General features: G+C 41.2%; 1 protein-coding gene across 2 annotated transcripts in view; it reads left to right on the top strand.

Moving 5' to 3' along the window:
- Positions 1–12,347, top strand: part of SYT13 (synaptotagmin 13) — a 38,138-nt gene that overhangs the window by 4,549 nt on the left and 21,242 nt on the right. The window contains exon 1 of one of the 2 annotated variants that reach the window (XM_042438871.1): positions 1,036–1,141. The exons of the other annotated variant lie outside the window; for it this stretch is intronic. The gene's annotated coding sequence lies outside the window, so the exon portion shown is untranslated. Of the gene's footprint in view, positions 1–1,035; positions 1,142–12,347 lie in introns of those variants that run through there. 2 annotated transcript variants of the gene reach the window in all.

Genomic DNA, 12,347 nt, shown 5'->3' with positions numbered 1-12,347 from the left:
AGTCTATGCGATACTCCTGCTCTAAAATCCGAGAATGGCATTGAAAACAGCAATTGGAAAGAATGATACATGCAATCAGATGTTTCTGAAGAATAACATAACCAAAAGATTTGCCAGCAAAGGCAAGATACCATAAACGATAACCATATAGTTTTATATCTAGTAAATGCATTTGTTTTTCAACACTGGTTTCTCTCTTGACACTGAATGGGTTAGGGCATCCCTGGCTATGTTAATTTTGAAGTGAGAACTGCAACTCCAGGCAACTGGACTTTTGCTGTTAACAGTCATTTTGCATTAACAATAAATGATGTCTGATTGATTACTCAGGTGATTATTATGTCTAGCAAAGGGAACTCATAGAAAACCAGAGAGTGGGTTCAAACATTCTGGATTTTTAATGCAAAAGTGACCTTTTGCTCATAAAAGAAATGAGAATTTCCATAATAAAATCTAAAAAAGAATAGCTAAATAAAATGAGTTATTATTGTTATTATAATATTAACCTATTGTTGTTGCATGCCTTCAGGTCATTTGTGACTTCTTGGCAGCCCTAAGGTGAAACTAATATGGGGTTTTCTTGACGAATTTAATTAGAGGTGGTTGCCTTTGCTTCTCCAGGGTCATAATCCATCACTCAAACCATCTCAGAGGAGGTTTAAACTTGACTTTCTCTTAGGCTGAAAGGGTTTGAGCCACCCAAGGTCACCCAGTGGGTTTCCATTGCTAAACAGGGATTATATGTCCTAGTCCAACACTCACACCGGACATAGGACTTTTTAAAGGGGAGAGACATAGCTTAGCAAAACAGCATGTACAGAAAGCCCTGGGTCCAGTCCTTACTTGCTGCTGTTGTTGTTATTGTAGTATGCTTTCAAGTCATTTTTAATTTATGGTGACTCTAAGGTGAACTTATAATGGGGTTTTCTTAGCAAGGTTTGTTCTGAGGTTTGCCATTGCCTTCCCCTGAAGCTGAGAGCATGTGGCTTGCCCCAGGTCACCAGATGAGTTTCGTGGCAGAGCAGGGAACTGAACCTTGGTGTCCAGAGTCACAGTCTGACTCTCAAACCACTGCAGCACACTGTTTAGTGTCTCTAGTTAAATAGAGTATTAACAAGACTGGGGAAACAATTTGCCTTGAGTAAGGATAGTGTGTTTGTTTGTTTGTTTGTTTGTTTATTATTTTGAATATTTGTACTCCACTTTTCAGCCACAAAGGCTCTCAGAGCACCTGGTGCTCTGAGAGCCTTTGTGGCTGAAAAGGTGGTTCCCTGCCCTCAGGCTTACAATTTAAAAAGGCATGAAACAAAAGGAGAAGGGAGTGACAATGGGGAAGGGGATCAGGTCCAGCAGTTCTTCTCTTCCTCTGAGGCCTGTACCTTGGCAGATTGACTAGAGGGAGGGCTCTGCTTCTTAATCTAGGTTAGGCTTGATGGAACTGGGTCTGCATCTCTCCCGCCAAGGCCAGTGGCACCAGACTGACTGGAGGGAGGGATCTGCTTCTTAGCCCAGGCCAGGCCCAATGGAGCTGGGCCTGCATCTCTCCCTCCAAGGCTGGATGGTATCAGATGAACTGGAGGGAAGGCTCTGCTTCTTGTTCCTTACATTGCTACTCTTCAGAGTAGATAGCACTAATTCAATGAAGCCGTGGTGTGAAAGGGTGGGATGCTCTTCCCATTCAATAAGCTTTAAGCAGTTTAATTTACTGCCAGATTGCAGTCATTGCATATAACCTATATAGAGTACTTTTTACTATCTGCAATTTTCACATGCAAAGTACTTTACTATCACCAGTCCTCACATCATCACTCTGATGATGAGCATTCATAAAGACTCTGGGAAACATTATCACTTGTAAATAAAAGCAGGCAAATACCAGAAATCATCACCTCTTCCAGCAGCTAACCTGAAGCCCTTTGGCTGTCTTAAAGTCCAGTTTTAGCAATGGTCGTTTGCACTGGGAACTAGCCTTGGTGTGTGGAAATGAGGTGGCAAGTCCAGTTTGGCACTGGAAACTTGTGTGTAGGTGAAGAGGATAGATGAGTATAGTACATCCTCATGGGGGTGGGGTCAGATAGTGTTTATGTCCATTTATCCTCTGGTGCAGGGTTGGACTGGATGGCCCCTGAGGTCTCTTCCAACTCTTTGATTCTATGATCATATGATTCTGTGATTCAACTTGATTTTAATATTGCAGTCTCTCTCACAAAAGTGTCTGTCTAATTTGGAGATTTGTTTCTGCTGAGAAAAAGAAAGACTTCTCTTGCGAGGAACAACATTGTTTTCCAAAATCTGCTTTAGAAGTAGCACATATGCATTCCAAATCTTAGACTTGTACTTATTTGTTTGTGTGGGAAGTGTATTTCATCTGTATCCTTTTATATCAACTGCTTAGCACATATTCTCTGCTAGAGTTGTTTTCCACTAGTGGGAAAACAACAATATTTGGAACACATACTGAAGGTTGTCAGTATCAGACGTTGTAGTACTTTCATACAGAGAATGCAAGACTGTGTTTTCATGCATAATTATATTATTGCGTTTCCACACCACTAGAAATGTCATGTATTCCAAAGAGATTCTGAAATAATAACTGCATCTTGTCTAAACCTTCAAAAAAATCCTATGCCTGGGGAAAATGTATTTTTCATTTGGATTTCTATTTTGAAATGGGTCTGACTTACAATGGGGAATCTTCTGCTCTAAGCCACTTGATGTCTGTTCAGCCTAGCAACCAATCTATTGTGAAGCCAAAGGAGAAAAGAGAAAGGTTATTTAAAGCCCTGGTGCTTTGACAGGTTTTCCTGTATTTCCAATTTTTCTGTGCAGATCATTTCCTTTGAGACAGGAAGGTTGCCTTCCCATTTGCAATGGTGTGGGGCTCATTTTTAAACCTTCAGCAGCCATCATTTGGGAAGCAGAGATCTGTAGTGTTCATCCAGTAAGCAGAAGGTGATGCAGCTGGAGGAGGGGTGGATTGCTCCCCACTGCACTTATATATGGCTCCCATGGAGGCTGTCAGTTGTTATGCAATGGTGGATTGCTTGGTAGTGTCTGTATTTTGGCAAGGAATGATGGCTGTAGTGATAATACATATTTACACTGTGCTCTTCACTTTATAATGACTCCACTGTTGCTTGGATAAGAAAACATGCTTCAACATAAATATGTAGCAATGCACTAGTATCCTATGGACAAAGATATTTATTTGAGCTTTAGAAACTGAATAGTTTGGTGAATGCAATCATGCAGAATAGTGTTTATCATACCATCCATGTTTATCAGACCTTTCCAAAACTTAAAGATAGTGATAATCTGTTTTAGAAAGTCAAAATTTGCAAGAATAGCAACCAGAAACTGGTCCACATGAAAGCTAATTTTTTTAAAGGAGCATAAAAAATCTCTCTCATACCAGGTTAGAATGCTGTCCATCTGACCCAGTAGTGGCTATTTTGAATGGTGGCATGAGTACAAATTCTTTGGCAGAGGGGATTCCCACCACTGGCTATAACTGACTGAATTTAATTGGAGGTGCTTGGGAACAAACATGGAGAGACATGCATGGAAGCGTGTTTGTTACTGACTTCTACCTCCTTTTATCTTGCCAATTTCTCATGAGAAGAACCTCTGCTTATATTTACAGCATAGGAAATTGCCAAGGAATGACAGCCTTGGAGGGTGGCGGATGCTCATTCTTTAGAGGTTTCTAAACAAAGGCTGGATGGCCAAATATCAGAAGTGCTTTTAGTATGGTGTTTCTGCATGAGAGGGCTCTAGGTGGTCCTTGCAGTCCTTACAAACTTGATGATTTTATGCCATTTTTGGCTGTAGCTATTTTAAAACTAACAGAATATGTATGTTTTCAGAGCACATCACATAATTATATGTATGCCACTGAAAGCCAAGATGGACAGCACCTTGCCCTTGGGACACAAAGGCTTGTTGTTGTGTGCCTTCAAGTTATGGACTTGTTATGGGGTTTTCTTAGCAGGATTTGTCCAGAAGAGGTTTGCTATTCCCTTCTTCTGAGGCTGAGAGCATATGACATGCCTATGGCCACTCATTTGGTTTCCATGACTGAGTAAAGATTTGAACCCAGGGGGCCATTCACACTATGTTATAAACTGGTTTTCATACCAGTTTAAAAGGGGCTCATTTACACTTGCACACATTTTTCCTGCCCTGAATTCAAGGGAGGCTGGGGCAAATCCCCCTGAACCCAGTTCTTTCAGGAATGGGAATTCCCTGTTTCTTTTCCAAAACACTGGGTTTTATTGAGGTGCTGCCAATGGGAACTTAGTCCCAATCCCATTTGGGGCATCCAGGAGGGAGAGGTTAATATGTAGGGAGCAGATCATGCCCTCCCCTTTGCTCTCTCCCTGCCAGCCGAGTGCCATTGTTTTTCCCTCTCTACACTCAGTTGTGGTAGTGAAGAAAGCAGAGTGGATTCAAACTTTCTGCACTTTGGAAAGAGGTCTTTTTAAAGCACGGAGACTGATGTCTGATTCCCAGCCCAGAGCTCACCAAAGCCAGGGAGGGGATTCTCCTGGAAACATTATTAGACAGTGTTTTTTTTTTAAATAAAATTTGACAGTTTATGCACATATTTGCTATTGCATGGCCACAGTAGCCAGCATCTTTAAATATTCACATCATCAGTATGACAAAGGTGTGCATGATTTGCTTGACATTTAAAAAAACAACTAACAGTGGGGCTGTAGGTTAGGGGGTTATTTTTTTCCCTATTTCCAAAGAAATAAAACCACAACAGACTCTGCTCCCAAGTTAATGCAAACTAAAGCTCTCACAGACATATTATCTTGCATTTGTACCCCACATTTAAACTTGTGGAGGTTTATTGGCTGAGAGACTCCCCCCAAGGCTAACCTATCCCAGGGTTTCTTGCTAAGGTTGTTCTGGGGCTTGCCGTTTCCAGGCTTTGAGGCTGATGGGGGGCGGGGGGGGGGGCTGGCCAAACAGTGAAGGTTACTGCACCGGGGATAAAACATTCCCCAATGCGTTACAACGGGCACGAGCGGGGCTGCTCACGGAGTGTGATGGGAACCCAATGGGGCCCAGAACGCTAGTTTACCGCACAGGGAATGCCACCGCCGCCGAGTGTTCCCATCATGTTTCCATTGGGTTCCAGGGGACACCATTTCTGGGGATGGTTTTGAAACAGTTCCCAGAAATGGCATTCCCTGGAACCTGATGGGAACGTTTGGCGTCGGTGTTCCCTGTGCGGTAAACTAGCGTTCTGGGCCCCATCGGGTTCCCATCACGCTCCGTGCGCAGGCCCGCTCATGCCCGTTGTAACGCATCGGGAAACATTTTATCCCCGGTGCGGTAACCTTCAGTGTGACATAGATGTGCATCATTTGATTGACAGAGTTAAAAAAACACCTGAGAATGATCAAAATGGTGGCTCCATTTTAAATCAATACAAATGGTAATGTAAACTTCATCAAGGTTAAATTACCACAGAGAGATTCGATCAGGATAAATATAGTGGGAACTTTGATTCAGTATGGTATCATCGAATCTCCCTGAGTCTACGCATTACAAAAAATGCTACTGTGAAGGGGGGCCCTGGTTTCTAGATAATCAAACAACTGCTCTCACACATGTGACACATGGCCTAAAATTCCTCTATAAGTTCAGGCATTTGCACAAGTATATGTTTCTTCCCCAATAGCCTACAAGGTGAGGACAGGAGAGGAAGAGAGAAAAGAGATCTGGTAACATCCACCTCAAACAGGATGCAATAGGGGTGTGTCATTCAGATGGAACCCCTTCTGAGTGTAACTCTTTCCCAAAGAACTGGCCCAAAAAGGAGTGGTTAAATACTCCTCCTTTATGGTACCAGGCATGGATCTTTTGCACTGTCTGCTTCACTTTCCACTTTTGGCTTTTGTTGTACCCACTGTTGGCTGCAGCCATCCTCCTGCCCACAAGTGGTTTCCACTAGGTTTTTTTTGTGGGTTTTTTCAGCTATGTGGCCATGTTCTAGAAGAGTTTCTTCCTGACATTTCACCAGCATCTGTGGCTGGCATCTTCAGAGAATGCTTGTCATGTTACCCATGCTGCTTCATATAAATTTTGGTATAAATGATAACCCTTAATGACCCCTAATAGCCTGTCCACCATTGCCAAGCAAGGCATGAGTACATGTACACCCCTGAGGGGCAACCACATTATCATATCTGGGGAAGTTGCATAAGAAGATTATCATATGACCAGGAAGAGCAAATGTTTGCCTTGCCTGAGGCTCTTGCCCCCTCCCAGGGTCTGTTGTCCGAGCAGCTTAAGACCACTAAGACAATGAGACGGGGACATCCAGGTGAAAAGCAAGTAATTAAACACCTTTGTTCTCACCATCAAGCACCTTTGCCAGAGGCAAGATTTTGCCTATAAATATCATCAGATTTGCCTGTTCACTGGGCCAGTCTGGATTTCAGGGGGAAGCTCTGTCCCCTTGAACCCTGACCTGGCTCCTGAGCCTCATGCCATCCTCATCATATTCCATTTGGATTCCTGAAGGGAGTCTACATTCTGGTACGTATCACCCCAGTGATGCCTAAAATCCTATTCCATGCTAACCTATGCTTTTCCTGAGCCTTGTATGTGTGTGTGTATGCTAGTGAATCGTATGTGTTTTTCCCCTTATAAATAAATTGGTTATTAATTCTAGAAGTCTGTCTCAGCTCTATTTAGTGGGATCCCCTGGTCTACTCCGTATACATATCGGGAGGGTGATTTCGGTGGGCTCTTGTAGCCAGCCCCTCTTGCAATATTTGAGCTAATAACAATAATGAAATTCCCCTAAACGGACCCTTGGCTACAGTCAGGAAAAAGCTGGATGTATATATACTGTGTGAGCCTGGGAATGCAGGAGTGATTTGCATGTGTATTGTTCTATTGCTGATGGCAGGCCTCAGGCTGGGAGGCTAATGCAAAAGAGGATTAGTGTCTGCTAATTGGTGATCATTATCTGTTGGGAAAGCCCCTGACTCAGAATGGTTTCCCATTTGCATTTGTTGAGTCCTCATTTTGCTATTCCTCAGGACTGGTAGCCAAATTTTGTTCACTTTAAGGGTTTCCTCTTTCTGGTTGAAATTATCCAGATGTTTGTGGATTTCAGTGGCTTCCCTGTGCATCCTGACATGGTAGTGGTTGTCATGGTGCAGAATTTCAGTGTTTTCAAACAGTATTTTGTGCCCAGGATGGTTTGTGGCATGTTCTGCTACTGCTGATTTTTCTGGCTGGCCCAGTCTGCAGTGTCTCTCGTGTTCCTTGATTCTTGTTTGCACACTGCATTTGGTGGTCCCTATGTAGACTTGTCTGCAGTTACATGGTATGTGGTAAACTCCTGCGGCTGTGAGAGGGTCTCTCTGGTCCTTGGCTGAGTGAAGCATTTGCTGGATTTTCTTTGTCGGTTTATAAACCATTTGAAGGTTGTGCTTCCTCACCACTTTGCCTATTCTGTCTGTGACTCCTTTGATGTATGGTAAAAAATACCTTCCCATTTGGTGGCTGCTTGTCTTCACTTCTCTGGGTTTTCCTGTGCCTAGCAGCCCTTCTGATGTCTGAGCTGGAATAACTATTAGCCTGTAGAGTCCAGTCCAGGTTCTTCAGTTCATCTTCCAAGAAGTGGGGTTCGCAGATGCCTTTTGCCCGGTCTACCAGTGTTTCCACTAGATTACACTCAAAGGAAAGTACGTACCCCTAAAAACGCCATTGTTAAATCTGTCATCTCAAAGGATTTGGAGGATTGTACACAAAATATTGCCAGTTGGACTGTTCCTGCACAGTAGCATGTTACGTCTTCTTTGAAGCTTGAGAGAGTAACCTGTTATTGTAGGCTTCCGCTGCTAATTCTGAGATGCTCTCAATATGTAAAGATTGCAAGATGCAGCATGGTAATGAACTGTAATACTTTGTTGTTGTTCTGGCATGCCTCTTTGAAATGCCTTGGGGATCAAAAAGGTTTCTGGCAGACATGCAGATTGGCAATCAAATGACCCATCTTCAGTGAATGCTACCTCTGGGGCACTGTCTGCATGTATTATTAACCAGACAGAGAAAAACTAATGAAAAACTTTAATTACAGTTAAGAAGATGTTCTCATTTTCTCAGCTGAAAAGAGAAGTATGTAGCAGTTAGAGGACTCTGTTTTGCCCACCTTAGTAAGATTGCAGTAGCACTGTTCACATTTCAAGAAGTTTAAAACAACAACAGTGGAGCAAATTAAATAAAGCATAGGTTCATGCGCTGAGCTGAAATTAGTTTTATCTAGGGCATACATGCAAGTCTGCCCAATGAAAACACACACCCTTTTTAAATGTTGTCTTTATGTGTCCTTTGTAAAGGGAAAATACTCTTACATATGCTGATATGCACATAGAGAAACTGCTCTGTACTAATCAAAGTAATCATATTTACATTTCTCAGCTCACCCTATACAGTATACATTTCTACTCTTACAGCCTTTAAGAAGGCTCTTAAGACGGATCTCTTCCGGCAGGCCTTCCCTACCTAGTTCCTCTCCCCATTTACTGTGACTTACGTCGCTCTGTCCACCAATTCTTCTCTTAAATTTAATGAGAAGAATTAAATTAAAATTAATTAAAATAAAATTCTTGCCTCAAGAAGAAGAACCTTCTCTCCATACCTACTGTCATCATCAGACCTGGAAGGGAGTGAAAAAGACAGGCCCAGTTCCATTAGGTCTAGCTGTGAATACTGTGACTTATGTCACTCTCTTTTATCTTACCTTATTTTATTGCATTTTATTTTATTGTATTCTATGTATTTTTATTGCTGTAACCCTCCCGGATTCTTTATGATTAGGCGGGCTATAAATAAAATAAAATATTATTATTATTATTATTATTATTATTATTATATTTGAATGTATATTAAATCACTGCAAACTGTACAACACCATTTGGAGAAGGGCAAGCCCAGCAGGCAGCTATGTTCCCATGTGCACATCAGTCTGAAAAGTAAAAATCAGGACAGGAATCCTGTATGGGAGTTGCATCTTTGGGCTAATCTGCACTGCAGAAATAATGCAGTTTGACACCACTTTAAATGTAGTTGGTTAATGCAATGGAATTCAGGATTTGTAAGTTTTGCGAGCTATTTAGCCTTAGCTGTCAGAGAGCTCTAGGCTACAGCAAACTAGAAATGCAAGATTCCATAGCACTGAGCCTTGGCAGTTAAAGTGGTGTCAAACTTCATTTTTCTGCAGTTCAAATTAGAGCTTTGTAAATGGATTTACATGAGCAGGAATTAAAATTGTGAAGATGAGCAACATCCATAGAGGGCTGCTGTTGTGTAACTATGTAGCAGAACCAGCAAAAGGAGAAAATTAAAAGTAGCAAAAGTACACATTGGTCCACCTGTGCATGAGCCCCCAATGTGCATCAGACACCCTGTTAAAAATCTTTGCAGTTCATTAACAAGGTTTCTTAGCTCCTCAGCTACATACTTAAGTGTATGCAAATTTATCATATAGGATTTAAGTGCAAGCAAATTCCATACAGAAACATGCTATGTTCACATCCCACAGGCATCCCTAAACTTAACATCATTTGCATACTGATTCTGATGTGGAACCAAACTCATCCCAATTTAGGTAGATATGCAAAAGTTTCTTAAGCCTCAAGAGAATCTTTGTTCTTGTCTGCATCTGAAGAGGCTTTGTCCAGGACTATTGCCCCAGCAGATCCATAACCACCCATCACCCTTGCATTTTTTCAAGTTTCAAATGAAGCAGTTACTAACTATTAATAGATCTATATTTTTTGTGGATTTTTGGGCTATGTGGCCATGTTCTAGAAGAGTTTATTCCTTATGTTTTGCCAGCATCTGTGGCTGGCATCTCTGAAGATGCCAGCCACAGATGCTGGTGAAACGTCAGGAATAAAATCTTCTAGAACATGACTACTTAACCTGAAAACCCACAAAAACTATGGATGCTGGCCATGAAAGCCTTTGACTTCATATTAATAGCTCTATTAACAGATGTGGAGGAAAATCTGGAAGGAACTTGAAGGAACTTGAATTATAATTTTAAATCTAAATGTGGCGGTGATTTCACAGAAAAAATAAGTATGCATGTAATTCGATGTGCAAAATGTAGAGGGAATGAAGGGGAAATGCACCAACCTGTTTATGTTTCAAGTCTGAACTGTTTGTAACAACTCTTTGACTCCATTTGTCAGACAAAGGGGCTTTCTAGACGGCCCTTTGGGACGTCCGGAGGACGTCCCATTTTAAAAAAAGGGGCGTCTCTTTTAGACGCCCCTGGGCCTATTACGGACTCCGTCCGTACAAGATGGCGGCGCCCCAAGAAGTTTAAAAACAACACAGTGGAGCAAATTAAATAAAGCAAGGTTCATGCGCTGAGCTGAAATTAGTTTTATCTAGGGCATACATGCAAGTCTGCCCAAAAAACACACACCCTTTTTAAATGTTGTCTTTATGTGTCCTTTGTAAAGGGAAAATACTCTTACATATGCGGATATGCACATAGAGAAACTGCTCTGTACTAATCAAAGTAATCATATTTACATTTCTCAGCTCACCCTATACAGTATACATTTCTACTCTTACAGCTTTAAGAAAGCTCTTAAGACGGATCTCTTCCGGCAGGCCTCCCTACCTAGTTCCTCTCCCCATTTACTGTGACTTACGTCGCTCTGTCCACCAATCTTCTCTAAATTTAATGAGAACAATTAAATAAAATTAATTAAAATAAAATTCTTGCCTCAAGAAGGAACCTTCTCTCCTACCTACTGTCATCATCAGACCTGGAAGGGAGTGAAAAAGACAGGCCCAGTTCCATAGGTCTAGCGGTGAATACTGTGACTTATGTCACTCTCTTTTATCTTACCTTATTTTATTGCATTTTATTTTTATTGTATTCTATGTTTTTTTATTGCTGTAACCCTCCCGATCTTTATGATTAGGCGGGCTATAAATAAAATAAAATAAATATATTTATTATTAGTATTATTATTTTATTATTATATTTGAATGTATATTTAATCACTGCAAACTGTACAACACCATTTGGAGAAGGGCAAGCCCAGCAGGCAGCTATTTCCCATGTGCACATCAGTCTGAAAAGTAAAAATCAGGACAGGAATCCTGTATGGGAGTTGCATCTTGGGCAATCGCACTGCAGAAATAAGCAGTTTGACACACCACTTTAAATGTAGTTGTTAATGCAATGGAATTTCAGGATTTGTAAGTTTGGCGAGCTATTTAGCCTTAGCTGTCAGAGAGCTCTAGGCTACAGCAAACTAGAAATGCAAGATTCCATAGCACTGAGCCTTGGCAGTTAAAGTGGTGTCAAACTTCATTTTTCTGCAGTTCAAATAGAGCTTTGTAAATGGATTTACATGAGCAGGAATTAAAATTGTGAAGATGACACACATCCATAGAGGGCTGCTGTTGTATAACTATGTAGCAGAACCAGCAAAAGGAGAAAATTAAAAGTAGCAAAAGTACACATTGGTCCACCTGTGCATGAGCCCCCAATGTGCATCAGACACCCTGTTAAAAATCTTTGCAGTTCATAACAAGGTTTCTTAGCTCCCCTCAGCACATACTTAAGTGTAGCAAATTTATCATATAGGATTTAAGTGCAAGCAAATTCCATACAGAAACATGCTATGTTCACATCCCACAGCATCCCTAAACTTAACATCATTTGCATACTGATTCTGATGTGGAACCAAACTCATCCCAATTAGGTAGATATGCGAAAGTTTCTTAAGCCGCAAGAGAATTTGTTCTTGTCTGCATCGAAGAGGCTTTGTCCAGGACTATTGCCCCATCAGATCCATAACCACCCATCACCCTTGCATTTTTTTTTCAAGTTTCAAATAGCATTTACTAACTATAATAGATCTATTTTTTTTGTGGATTTTTGTGGCTATGTGGCCATGTTCTAGAAGAGTTTATTCCTTGTTTTGCCAGCATCTGTGGCTGGCATCTCTGAAGATGCCAGCCACAGATGCTGGTGAAACGTCAGGAATAAAATCTTCTAGAACATGACTACTTAACTGAAAACCCACAAAAACATGGATGCGGCCATGAAAGCCTTTGACTTCATATAATAGCCTATTAACAGATGTGGAGGAAAATCTGGGAAGGAACTTGAAGGAACTTGAATTATAATTTTAAATCTAAATGTGGCGTTGATTTCACAGAAAAATAAAGTATGCATGTAATTCGATGGCAAAATGTAGAGGGAAGTAAGGGGAAAATGCACCAACCTGTTTATGTTTCAATTCTGAACTGTTTGTAACAACTCTTTGACTCCATTTGTCAGA

The sequence above is a fragment of the Sceloporus undulatus genome, chromosome 1, assembly GCF_019175285.1.
Source record: "Sceloporus undulatus isolate JIND9_A2432 ecotype Alabama chromosome 1, SceUnd_v1.1, whole genome shotgun sequence".
Taxonomy (NCBI): Eukaryota; Metazoa; Chordata; class Lepidosauria; order Squamata; family Phrynosomatidae; genus Sceloporus; species Sceloporus undulatus.
Note: the sequence above shows the minus strand (reverse complement) of the source record. Positions and strands in the feature narration are given on the sequence as shown.